Genomic DNA, 13,708 nt, shown 5'->3' with positions numbered 1-13,708 from the left:
GACTGGAAAAGCGGGAAGAGACATTTCTTCTTTGTATAACCGAAATCTTAAGAGTCTAATAATTATTAGTTCTAGAAGAAGAGTAGTAATAATGCAGTTGAAGATGATGTACTCCTCTCTTGCTCTTACATTCCCCCTTCCCCTGCTCCCCTGGATCTCTTGATCAGATTCATTCCACCCTAATGTGAAGCATTTGTGAGCATTTGGAGTCCTTGGCCAGAAGTCCAATATTCAGAGTTGTGACTTCTTCCCCCTCCTCTAGTTTCCCCTTAAGATCATTTTTATCTTTGCAAGCACACTTTTCTACCTTTTTCTTTCTTCACTGGCTTGCAGCTCTAATTCTCCACCTGAATTTACTATGCTACCTTTTAGATCTATCAGGTAGTGTTTCTTTGCAACCTCCAAACCTACTTTCATCAGTTCCAGACTTGCATTTCTTTGAGTGACCGCAGGTGAGCCGTTTATCACCACGGGCCTCCAGTACCAAGCCCATGCCTCGTTCCTTAGTGCCTTATACCAATAATCCTCCATGGTCCATCCTCGATGTTCACTCCTCCGGGTCCTATGGTACCCCAGCAGACCCGTACACCTCTACAGTACATCACTGTGGTTAGCCTGCAGAACACCTCGTTCTACAGAGTAACAACAATGCAAACCTATGGATGCACCACATAAGCAAAAGTTAGAAACAGGCACCTGGTCCGCTGGCAAAAACCGCTGCTACAGCGGAACCAATTTAAACACAGGTGCGGGCAGGTGGGGCACTGCCAGCGGGACAAGTTGTGAGGCCTTGCAAGCCCCGCAGCGCAGCGACAGCCGGAGCGATGGAGGGTCCCGCACCGCGGCGCAGCGGCCGCCGCCGAGGACGCGCTCCAGTGCCCGCCGGGCCGCGCCAAGGTCGGCGGCACCGGCAGCAGCTGCGGGATGATGCCTGCGGACAGGGATTCAGCTCAGTGGGATTTCCTTGCAAAAAATACATCTTCTTCCACTAAATTTTTCTTATTTTAAACAAAGCGCCCTGCTGTGAAGCTCCATGCTCCTGTGCAGGGGGGAGCGGGCAGGCACACGCTCCCCACCGGCACGGCCGGCCCTCAGCCCGCTCACGTTTTCCAGAGCGGCCGGGGACGGATAAGGTTGGCCCAGCTGCGCTCGTTACCACCACCGGCCCCCTCTGCCGGGGCTGCAGCGCGCCCCGGAGAGCACGCGGCGCTGCCCCGCGGGCACACCAAGCACAGGACCCGGCGGGGACAGCAAGCACAGCGCCCAGCGGGGACAGCGGCCGCGGGCACACGGGCGGCACGGCCCCGGAGCGGCTCCCGCTGCCCGGAAGCGGCGCTGCCGCGCGGAGCGGTTCCCATTGGCCCATTCCCGTCACGCCGTCCCGCCCCCTCGGCGCGGCGCGGGCAGCCATTGGCTGCGGGCGGTGCCAGTCGGCGAGGGCGAGCTCCGCCGGTGCCCGCGCTGCGCTCCCGCGCGGCGCGCGCTCTGCCGGCTGGTGCGGCTGCGGGCGGAGCAGGGATGCGCCCCGGCTGCGGGAGCGCGGCGCGGAGCGGCGGCAGCAGCCCGGGTGGCCGAGGGCGGCGAGCGCGGCCGGTAAGGTCCGGCGGGGGATGCCCGTCCTCGTGCGCATCCCTTGAGCACGGTGCCGAAGGGGCGGCTGGCAGCGCCGGGCAGCGGTGCCGGCACGGGCGGAGCGGCGAGCGGGCGGGATGCCGGGATGCCGGGGGCGGCCGGCGGCGCTGGGCCGCGGCGGGCAGGGGTCGCGGGCGGGCGCGGTCCCCCACCACCCCTCGCCGTGCCCTTCGGGCGCGGGGGTCCCCGGGCGGGACCGGCGGTGCGGTGGGAACTTCGTCTGCCCCCGCCCGGCTGGCGGCGGCCGGCGGTGCCTGCGGGCGCCGCGGCGGGGGGCGACATCAGCTCTCCGGTAGGGGCTGCGGCGCTGCCCCTCGCTTCGCCGCCTCGGGAGGGCCGCCGAGCGGTGCCGCCGAACGGTGGCCCCGGCGTTGCCGGCGGGGGTGCTGGCTGGAAAGGCGGCGTGGCGGGTCCCGGCGGCGGCGCTGCCCCGGGCGCGGCTGTGCCCCCTCGGTAGCGGCGGCCGCGGACGCGCCCCGGGCCCGCGCTGGGGGCGCTGAGCGCGGCCCCGCTGCTCCCGGGGCGGAGGGCTGAACTTCACCCTTCGAGGGAGGATTCTACTCGAAGGGATCCCGGAGGCTCGGCGGGGAGAGTCACACAGGCGAAGGCGGCAGCGGTGGCGATGTGGCCGCAGACTGGATCTTAAAGTTGTTAACACAGTTAGCTCAAAGAAAAGTTATTTTAAAGTAAGCGTATCGGTGACGGCTGATACATGACCACTGGCTATTGAGACGGAGGAATTAGAAAGAGGAAATCCCGTTTATCCCTATGCACTCCTTTCCATTGTTCTTCAACCTACTGTACTTTTAGTGATAAAGGCAATATTGGAAGGCTTTGAAGTGTTGTCTAATCTTGTTAATTTAGATAAAACAGCCTTTAGATGTTCTGTAGAGATGTCGTTGTAAACATTAAGTATTTTGATTATATAACATTTCAAGGAATCTGCCAGGATGTTGCCAGACTTTGTGATGAAGAACCTGATCCTCCAGTCATGGAAATAAAGAGGAGTTTTGACACTGATTCGGTAGGAAGCAAATAGTATCCACAATTCACAGACCAAGGGAAATTAATTCATGTTACCTGTTGGTTATTTGGCATCTCTTGGGTTTGGGTATTTTAAACATTTAAACACTGCAGAAAATATAAAGAGCATTTAGTTTGATTCGGGGGGGTTTTTTTGTTCCTCTGTACCATTAAGTTTCCTTTTCTACTTTCTAGGATTGTATTGATCTTGTTTACTCTTTCTTGATAGAGTATTCTGATTAGTTAGTTATAAGGACGTGTTCAATCACGTGATGCATAACGTGTTTTCAGAAATGTTTTAAATCATGACAGATGCAAGGGTGAATAACCAGTGCAAACACCATTGTAACACATACATGCCCTGCTTTGGGGAGCTGAAGCCCATTTCTACAGCTGTGGGGAAGGCACAAGTAAGTGTACAAGATTTGAGGCGTGGAATTTAGAGCTGACACAGGTTAAATATTGTTCCCTCCCTGCATAGTTACCCACTAAATAACATTTTTGGCAGAATGTAAATTGCTAATGAAATTTCAGTTCTTGTACATTTCTAATTCTGGATAGATCTATACAGGTTCAGCAAATGCCATATTGTCAAACCAGTTTTTCAGAAACCTGAGTTAGTTAACCTGATTCAATGTCATCAGAGTATTTTATATTACAGTAGAGAACAATCCTCGTCCAAGTATGTCACACACAGCCACAATGCAATGTCTGAGATGCACTCAGTTTTGCTCATCTGCCTCATAACATCACCCATTCTTTCCTTATGTGCTTTTTTAGGAAAGAAAATCCCAAATTTTTGTGGTTGCTTTGTGGAAGAGAGCAGTGAAATCTTTATAGATTTCAAGCTGAAAACACTAAGCTTTCTTGCTTGTAAGTGACACCAAAATTTAATCTAAAAATTTAGTTTGTGAATGGGTAAACTGAAGAACCTTCAGCACATGAGCAGACTACATGAGCAGACTGTATTTGTGACAGTCCTTTCAGTGGGGTTGTTCCCAAGAGAACATGCATGCAGGAGAATGTATGCCAATGTATTTGCTACATATTTCTCTTAAATACCTTTTTTTCCATGCACAATTCTGAAGAAATCTTTTGCAAAACATCAAAATATTTCAATGCAGTCATTTCAGAAGGGTGCTCGATTCAGTGTTTATTCATCTTCTTTGTCTGTAAGTAAATAATGAAACTTTTTGGAGCAGCAATCATTCCACCACTGAAGTCAATATAAGTGTATTAAGTATTTGCTTGTTAAAAAATATTAATCAGCTGTAGACTTACGAATATTAATAAGTATTATAGTTACATAATGCTCATACCTAGTTAAAAGTTAGAGAAAAATGCAGAAGTTTCAGAAATTTTTAGCTTGCTTTTCATGGTTTTCTTCTATATAAAAGAAAATGAGTCCCTCTGTATGCCTCCCAACAGTAGATATCCTGAGTTTTCCTAAGCTGCTTTTGTAGTAGTAATTTTTACAGGGTAGTTTCACTATATGTCACATAATAAGAAATCTGGAACTGAAGCAGTCAGTTCTGTCATGTTCTCCACCCTGTTGCTTATTTAGTTAAATAAAGATGGATAATAAAATATTATTGATGTAATTTGCCATGACTAGTAGGAAAATTATTTATTTTGATACAGCTAGGGAAAACAAGTGGTATGCTTTTTAGAACTAAATGTATTTCAGAAATAAGTACATATGTACATTCAGTTGAACCAATGAAGAGATGCAGAAGCTCAGGGAAAAGATGAATGATGCATGTCATAGTTGTTTTAGATTATACAAATGGTACACTGATCTGTTTGGAAAAGCCTATGCTGTTTTTGAACTGCAGTTAAAATATGGACTCATGGCTGTTAGCTGAGTCTCTAAGAAACACAGCAACTCTACATGCTGATGTGTGGCAGCTCTGCAGAACTCCAGACACACAGAAGTATGAAATGCCTCAGCACCCAAGTGTTCCCTTTGTTGCTTACCCACAGGTCTCAGATGTTTCCAAGCAGTGACAGTATCTGCTGCTGCCTAGCAGTGCCATGGGCACAGTGACCAAGAGTGCTCTGCTTGAGCACCTCTGTGTCCTGAGAATGCCTTTCAAGGGACTTAGAAAAGACACACTTAAACAGGAGTTCAGCCCCCAGTGCTGAGAACACAGCTCCTCAACAGAGGGAGAGAGGCAAAGATGGGCAGGTTGTTCTTGGACTGACAAGGCTGCAGATATGTTGGTGGAAGAGATCAGCTTTCCCCAGCACAACCAGGAGAAAGAAAGGATGTACAAGAGTCGTGGGCCTGTCTGCACCTATTTTAATACAGAGATGATCAAGGTGTGATAATGAATGAATTACAGATCTCAATTACAAGACACCCCTCTACTTGTATCACTACCTAAAACATAAAATTGCCAGGTGTTGCATGTATAGGGGGGAGTGAACATTTCTTAACCCTCTTGCATTCTGATTTTTGTAGCTCTCAATTCAAACTCCCAAACTAGTGAGAATAATCCAGATATCTGCAAAACTCTATTATTCCTTTAAGGATTAAAATGTGTAATTTAATGCTTATATAAGTGTATAATTTAATGTATCACTACAAATATTTATGAAATAAATAAATATGTATTTTTGCACTAGAAGAAGTCAGCAGATACTGGTGAGGGAGCTAATGGTGAAGGGTGCAATGAACAAAGAAAATGCTACATAACTGAAATCTTGTGAGAATACTGTTGAGCTACATTTATTCATTTCTGTGGAGTGCATAGCATACCATTTCCCTTTGCAGGTGTTCTGTATTATCAGTAGTCTCAAAATATTGTAATTATAAAATGCCTATTTTATGTATAAACAGTTTCTGTAAAGGAAGGCAGAAAACACCCAATAGATACTGGCTTTTGCATTCAATTTTTTAAGACTACCATCTGAGTACCAGTAGGCTTTAACTATTACTGTCTTTTGAGACTTAGTTTAGTAAAAATGGGAATGACTTACATGGCTAACCTTGCTTCCCTTTGAGCAGTTCTGCAGCTCAGCCCTTTGAAGGGCTGATGTTTGTTTTTTTTGTCCCTCAGCAGGTGGCTACAGTTTCACTGAAATAGCTGATCTTGCTGTGGAACAACATCTGTGGCTTTCTGGGGTCACACTGCTTGGAGTAATGTAAATATTTCCTCCTGGGTCTGATCATTGTTTTTGTTTAAAGATACAGCACTAATTTATTGCTTAGCATAGCATGTTGTGTTGCAATTTATACTGAAGGACTGCTGTTACTCAAATCTGACCTCCATCTTTCACAGCTGCCAAGAAGCAGGGGTGTAACTTCAGTGGATTTTTAAGAGCTCAATAGAAGATACTAAAGGCAACTGAAGTGCAGAACATCACAAAAGCTCTGCTGGGTCAGATCAGGGGACCTTCATAGTCAGGGTTCAGTCTCTGACACAGATATTAAGGGATGCTGCTAGGGACTATACACAAACCTAGCTGTTTTATGAACCTGTTCTCTTGTACTCTTCCTGCATACTTGCTTGTCATATTACAGATCCTAGGTATGTATCTGCTCAGTAGTTTTAGAGCCATTTGTGGACCTGCAGACCAAGAACCTTTTCAAACTTGCTTTCAAGAATCTTTTTCAAACTTGCTGATGCTTTACTATCTTCACAACCTCATGTGGCAGCAAGTTCCAGAAGCTTACTACTACCTTTGTAAAGAAGCACTTAATTCTTTATAAACTGATGTTGTGCTGGCTTTGTAAAAGGTCCCTTAGTTCTATTACTAAAGGATTTAGCAAGCAGCTTTACGTTAGTTTATTTATCATCTTCATGACTTGATTGATCATATCTTGTTTCAGTCTTCTTTTCTGACTAAAGAGCCCCTCTCTTTTTCTAAGGCAGGCACTCCATCCTTGTGGTATTTTGTTCTCTGACTAGAGCCTGTTCTTGAGATGCAGAGACCAGAAGTACTTGAGACATGGATGGACCAAGGTTGTATAAATGTGCACTGTCTTCTTCTCAGTGCCTTTCCTCATGATACCCAATATTTTGCTAGGGTTTTTCTTGCTGTTGTACATAAGGATCTGCCAATAATGACTGCTGGATTTTTTCCTCCAGTCATTTGTCTGCTTGGTGTGTATGTGACTGAGATTATTTTTCATGAGATGTATTAGCCTACATATATCTATACTGAAACTCATTTGTCATCTTTTTGTCCACTCTGAGTCCTGCACAGTGCTTCTGGAGCTCTTTGCCACCATGGTGGCATTAGTTCTGTGCACAAAGACAACTTCTTTTGTTTGTCTCCATTTTGCCAACAGTATCATACCGTATGAGTTTTTTTGCATGTATGTCTATGAGGAATAAAAGTGCCATGGCATATCAGACAAGGGTGTTCATAGATTTAAAATTAATTTGACTGTAACACAGGCTTTGGTTTTTTGTTGGGTTTTTGGTTTTTTGGTTTTGTTTTGTTTTTTTTTTTGCACCTCAGTAAACTCAGACAGGTTAATGCAGTGTCCAGAAATCCAGACCACATAAAACAGAAAGAAAACTCTAAAAAATGCCATTCCTAGCACTTATTCCAACTGCAATGAAAGGGGAAGTGAGAATGGTGGTATATGGTATTTGATCCATGTTGATTGCTGTTAAAATTATTTTCAATTAAAACCAAAGAAGCTTTTAAAAATATTGGAGTGCAAAGCGATATTTACTCAAATACCTTTAATGCTTCCCTAGCCTCTCTATGGATTCAATACACAACAGCCTTAACTCCAATGCTGTCTAATTAATCACCTTTCATTTGTGAACTCCATTTCATAGTAAGATGAAAATAATAACTAAAGCTTTTCTTTCCTCCCTCCCAGTTGTATTAGAGGTTAGGCTGGAAGCCCGCCATAAGAAAGGATCTCTTCATGTTCCTTGCTCAAAGCCAGGCCAGTCATTTGACACTCAAAGCATGTCACTTGGAAAAGCTGATGCGCTGCCAACAGCACTGAGAGTGAGGTTTAAAGAAACATCAGAAATGTATTATTAGTGTGCTGTGTTACTACTTAGTGTTACATAGTAATAAATGTGGTTTCACAGCAGGATAAGTAACTCCAGCAGCCCTTCTGTGATGATCCTATTCTCCCTTCTCCCAGTCACAGTAACACCATCCTCCCCAACCCTTTGGAGAACTACTTCAGCACATAAGTCTGGCAGAAGATCACTCCTCTGCCCTGGCCACTGACTTAAAAAGCCAAAACAAAACAGAAACCCATTTCTGCCAGCTTGAATCTGCTTCACAGAGGACCTTATGAAGGCTGTGCAAGGGAGGACATAGAACTATGAAGGTAAATGCAAAAGGAGAGCAAGATGGTTGAACAGCAGCAGTTAATAATATGTGCTTGTCAAACCCCAGTCTGAAGTGCTGTTCTGTTTCTTGATTTATTGTTGTTCGAGTACTTGGCAGAAGTACAGGACTATTTTAGTAGGCAGCCTATTGCTTTGTTAATTTAAATATTTAGCTTAAAGAATTATATTTTACTTCCTTTGAAGAAAGGCCCCAGCTGCTCTACTACCAATTTATGAGGTCATATGCTGTGTAAATCTGGTTGTCTAAAAGACTGTTACCAACTGTAGTTGACTGCAGCAATAGGATTCTTCTTTCATCTTGTTTTGCTCTGTAATACAGTTCATCAGAACAGCTTTTTCAAAGTAGCAGGTATTTAAGTACATAACAAATGTATTTCTACTGCTTGATTTTTGTCATGGGTGGTTTAAAGTTTTATTCCTGATCTATTAAATGAGTGCTGTTTGCTGGAATCTGTAGCAACCAAAACAAGGCAGTTTGCCAAAGTAAAAGGGTTTGGTGTATTCCATTTGCTTGGTGTGCTTGAAACCCACCCAGTGCTACTTCATGACAACCATGTCCATGTGCACAAGTAGCTGCAAAGTCAAAACTGCTTTCTGTTGGCTGAGGCAGCTCAAAATTAGTTTAGTGAGCTCATGGTAGCCTGCAAGGATGTCAGGGATGGACATGAACACTGTCAGCCTGCAGAGTCTTTTTCCCCAGTACTTACAGGCCACAGAGGTGATAATTGCTGAATCTGTGCTGAATACATTTGGCAGCAGTGATAGAGCAGTGCCAAATGTGCTGCTTATCTGCCTTAAACAGACTATCATTGTAAAAAGTGGAACTTGTGTTCCATTGTTCAATTGTGACAATATCTTCTTGTGTTAAGATGTGTGCATTTATCTAACATTTTTATAAGATATTTCAGAATCATCAGCCAAATTTTACTACAGTCTTCTGTACAAAAAAATACTCAGCTGTAGGTACAATGGTACATGTAAGTTAAGCCACACCATTGTGGGCATCCAAAAAATATTCTACTAAGTTAATTTCTTTCATATGTATACTTTTTTATAAGGTCTGTTAGGCAGCTAGTAAGAGTGACATTAGTACAGTGTACTATGTAAGTATTAGTACAGTGTACTATGAAAATCTATTATATTAATGTTTACCTAAAGCTTTCAGCATTTGCAATATTTTTCCATGTAGAAAAATAATACATTTAACTTCGATTTCAGACTTTGTAGTAAAGCAAATGGGTTTTTTTTCTACCAAGCTTTTGAGTATGCTAGATTTTTGTTAAAAGGCCACAGAAAATGCACCTAAGCACAATATAATCATAAACCAAATTCTGTTGTATGTAGTTTATACTGTATTTGCTTAAAATAAGCTAGGCAGTAACAAAGCACTGCTAAAAGTTGGCAGTGCTTTGTTACTGGCTAGCTTATTTTAAGATTCAAATATATGAGGTTTTCATCACAATTATTAAACTTCAAATGAAAGTTTCTCACCAAGTTAGTGGCAACTAGGTCATGTTGAGTCTGATGTCTCTATTTGTTTGGGAATCAATAGAGACATCAATCAGTTTGTTAAAGATCACATTACTTCTGCTCTGAAATACTTTTACACAAATATTTTGCTGTGTTGCAGCTAAGGTGAAAAAATGTTTTGTAAACCCTGAAAAGACTGGCCTCCTTGCTGGTGATTTTCATGTGCAGATTTCAGATTACTGTACAAAGTCCCATTGATTAACCAGGCATTGAACTGGGCCAGAAAAGTCTGGAATAGAATTTGAGCATCTAGTTTGGATCATATTAAACATTTCACATGGAAGATATACTGCTACTGGGGAAAAAGTTTTTATTCTATCTAGTTCATTAAATTAGAAGTAAATGAGAGCAGTATTGAACATATTATGTCCTAATTACAAGTGAGGAGGAGATACTGAATACCATTTTATTGGTATCTTATTCTGAATATTTCTTAGGAAAAAATTTTTTTTTTTTTTGCTCATGTGTGCATGAACATAGAGGCATCAAATATTATACTAGTTAAACTAAGAACTAATTTGTAGAAGTTCTGTACTGTTTATTCATTTGTAATAGGGAAATTAAATAAATTAAATACTTCTGTTATTGCTGCTGATCCCAAACATAAATAGACTCAATTCTGTTGAGAAGTTCCAAAACAAGATGTTTACTGTGAATTGTTTTTTTAGAGAAGAAACAGTAATTCTTTGTCTTTAAGATTGGGTATTGATACCAGGTGAAGTTCCCTGTAAACTGATTTTGGTACTGCAGCTCACATTCTAAAATGGCTCTTTATCATCTGACACAATGAGAGTTTTAATCTTATGAACTATCATGACAAAAGTAGGTAGCAGAAGAATTTAGAAATAAAAGCAGAAAAGCTCACCTGCAGGTTTTGGGAGAGGAAAGTCATGCATCAGCTGTCCACTTGCAGACTTCTTTTTAATTTCAGTTTTCTGAAAGAAAATTCAATAATTCTTTTAAGAATGTAAAACATAAAATGACACTGCAAAACAGCTCAATGAAAATTCACAGAAAATAACTGAGTCAAAAGTAATAGGCTTTCCTCTGAAGGTGTTACACTTGTACTGGGTATCAGGCTATGCATCAAGTCATAGTAAAATGTGTAAATGAATGTGGATGATGCAGCAGAAGTGGTACCTCATACCACAAGCAGTCACAGTTGGCTTCTGCTAGATTTTGTTTGCTTTGCAAGGACTTACCAGAACCAAGACAGCCTACCTGGAGATGGAAAACTTCCCTGAGCCTCTGCCTGCTGCTGCATTTTGCCAGTGGCTTTTGACTGAGGCTCTGACTGTTGCTGGCTGGGTTATTGCAGATCACTCTGGCTGGCTGTCCTGGGATCACAGGTCCACTCAGAGGCATGCACCAAGGCACAGAAGTTTGAGCCTTGGCCAGATTTTATATCATTTTAAATGACACATTACTATATTAACCCCTAAGTCTGGGGAAGTCATATATCAGGGAAGGTATCCCAGATGAGGTCACCTGGAAATCATCTCCTTCAAAATTTGAAAATGGTGAGAAAGGAAAATTTCTTTATAACCCATAAAAGTAAGCAACCTACAAGTGCTAAGTAATCTTGTCTTTTGTAAACTATGTCCCTGTTTTCTGAGCAGCCACTCAGCCAAGTTACTGCATGCTTTCCTTTTGCTGCTAGAGATCAGTTTGAGGTGATTGCTCTGTGGAGAGACTTCTGGCATGAGCAAACAAAGTCAGTTACGTCTGAGCAATTCCTATGCACTTTGTGCAGTTGTCAGTGAAGTGAAGACTCAGACCTATTGTAAGTTTTGTGTAAGACCTTTTGGGCTCAGGTGGTTTTGACTGCATGTGACCTGATATTTGGGAACTATTCAGAATTACTGTTAATGCAGTCCTTGCCATCAAGATACCAGTAAAGGTTCTGTATGTTTTTCCAACTTTTATAGATTTACCCAAACTTTTTTAAAATTAAGGGGATTTTCCCACCTTTCAAACTATCATTTTTATGTTATTATCATTATTATGTTAAAATTATCAATTTTTATGTTAATGGGTCAAGTTTCCACTTACACCAACATGCAGTTGTTTACAAGTAATTTTTAGTTGTGGTTTTAACAACATGACTTCAAGCAGCTGTATTAAAAATACCTGATTTTACATTTTAGAAAATGTTTTGTAAGTCTCTTATAGAAAAAGCATGTGTGTCAGGTAGAACAAAGCAATTACCATCTTGTATGTTGAAACATCCTCTGAATAAAAAGTATGATTATTAATACCAGAAATCAGTTTTGGTATCAGTTATAATACAAATGCTTTTAGTAAAGAAACAGTCTTTGAGACTGAGGTATGTGTGGAACATGTTAAGAAGATTGCACACAGTGCAGCACACACATGGTGTCAGGTTTGGCTCCTGGATTCCCTGCTGCTCTGACCACCACGGCAGACTTGCTCAGGCCAGAGATAATCAAAGGAGCAGTCCTGGCTGGATGTGGTAGATCTGTTTCAGTCACATTATGCACATGGCATGGCCAGAACTGACTGGTCCCAGCCACTAGAGAGCAGCTGGGAGAGTGGGATGAGATCTGCTGGGTTGGGAAGTATTTTTAGGTGCAGGGACATACACGGGTACCTGGTGGCACTTGTACTTGCCTGGGTGGGTGCAGTTCAAGGACACTAAGCTGGGTCCCCCGGCTGAGCCTTTGCTAGTGGCACCACAGTTGTGTGAGAACACTACAGACTCAAGTGGCTGTTAACTGGTTTTGTGACAGCCTACTCCTCTTGCAGGATCTCACACACTCAAGAGTGTGGCCTAGCAGTTCCAAAGTGACAGTAAAAATACTGATCAGAAGTTTAGTTTCAACATTTCTCAGTTCAAAAATAATCTTAATATGCTGTATATGTATTTATGCATTCCTACATTGTTAATCTGTTATCTTGTGTACTACCTCAGAATTCTCTAATTGCTTCCATTTTGTACATGTTGTTCTTACATGCCAGGATTTCATAACTCACTGGATGACGTTTTTGCCTGATTTGTCAAGAAGGGCATGGTACTAATAACAGTATCTCTTCTTAGTTATCTGATGGACTATTTTAATGGAGGAAAATAAAGCAATTTGTTTGACTTTCATATATTTTCATTGTTGAAAAATAAAACGTTGATCTTTTGAAGATGATGACCGCATCTTTCATATGTAAAACCATAAAGATTGTGGTAATCTTAGTTTCTTTTACTATACAGTAGCTAGGTAAGAATGTTAATGTTAGATGTATAAATACCAGGTTATCTCATAGTATATTAAGATTTTTTAGTTGTTTTCTCTTTTAGAAGACAAAGACTTATAGTTTCTTAGCAGTTCTAATAGGTGATAATATGAAAGAAAACTAAAAGAGCCATGGAGATGACATGTGGCATTTAGAAAATAATGAAACCCATATTGGTTGAATTGAGGACTTAAACCTGGAAGACTGTTTCTTTCTTTAACTAGTAAAACTTAGGCTAGAAATTTTTCAATGACATGCTCAAAGACAAATAGATTTTTCTGACTCTCTAAGTAACACAGTTACATTGTAATGAAAATGCAGGAGGTGTTCCCTGTGAAGCAACTAATATTTCATGTATAACCAATATGGAAGTGATTAAATTGCTTTACAAGCAAAGGTTTGTAGCATGCTAACAGGAAACATTACAAGCTAATACTGCCTCTATCTGAAGATGTATTGTTTTGTGCTAATGAAATATTGTAATAACCTTGCACACCTTTAGAGAAGAACATCAACTAAAGCTCTCTGGAGTTATTCTTCAAACAGTATAATTATTCTGCTGAAATAATTTTTATGCAAAGAACAGTTAAAATAAACAGAACCATAAGAATGAAATGACCAAATTAAATGTTAACAAATGCATAAAAGGTGGGCTAGGATATAAGTATGCAGATAGAAATAAAATATTTTTTCAAAAGTAGAAGTAGTTGATTGCCAAGTGGGTTTCACATTAATGTCCTTATTCAAAGCCTGCTGGAATAACTAAAAGTGATCTCCAGCAACTCAGTTAAATTCAGTCAGTCTTAAGTTCCTTCCCCTCTTCCCTAAGAATGAAAAGCCAGGACTTCCCTGAATTTCAGTGAATCCAGTTTTCAGGATTTAGGTAGCTTCAGTATATTTAACAGCTTTCTTTAAAACACAGTGTTGCAAAGATTTATACTTTC

General features: G+C 41.8%; 1 protein-coding gene across 5 annotated transcripts in view; it reads left to right on the top strand.

Annotated features, from left to right (window-relative positions):
* Positions 1 to 1,502: 1,502 nt before the first annotated feature.
* Positions 1,503 to 13,708, top strand: part of B3GALT1 (beta-1,3-galactosyltransferase 1) — a 173,922-nt gene continuing 161,716 nt past the window's right edge. For all 5 annotated transcript variants that reach the window (XM_066553349.1, XM_066553345.1, XM_066553344.1 and 2 more), the window contains exon 1: positions 1,503 to 1,593. The gene's annotated coding sequence lies outside the window, so the exon portion shown is untranslated. The remainder of the gene's footprint in view (positions 1,594 to 13,708) is intronic.

The sequence above is a fragment of the Molothrus aeneus genome, chromosome 7 (genome assembly GCF_037042795.1).
Source record: "Molothrus aeneus isolate 106 chromosome 7, BPBGC_Maene_1.0, whole genome shotgun sequence".
Taxonomy (NCBI): Eukaryota; Metazoa; Chordata; class Aves; order Passeriformes; family Icteridae; genus Molothrus; species Molothrus aeneus.
The sequence above is the reverse complement of the archived record's forward strand: the minus strand, read 5'-3'. Positions and strand labels throughout refer to the sequence as shown.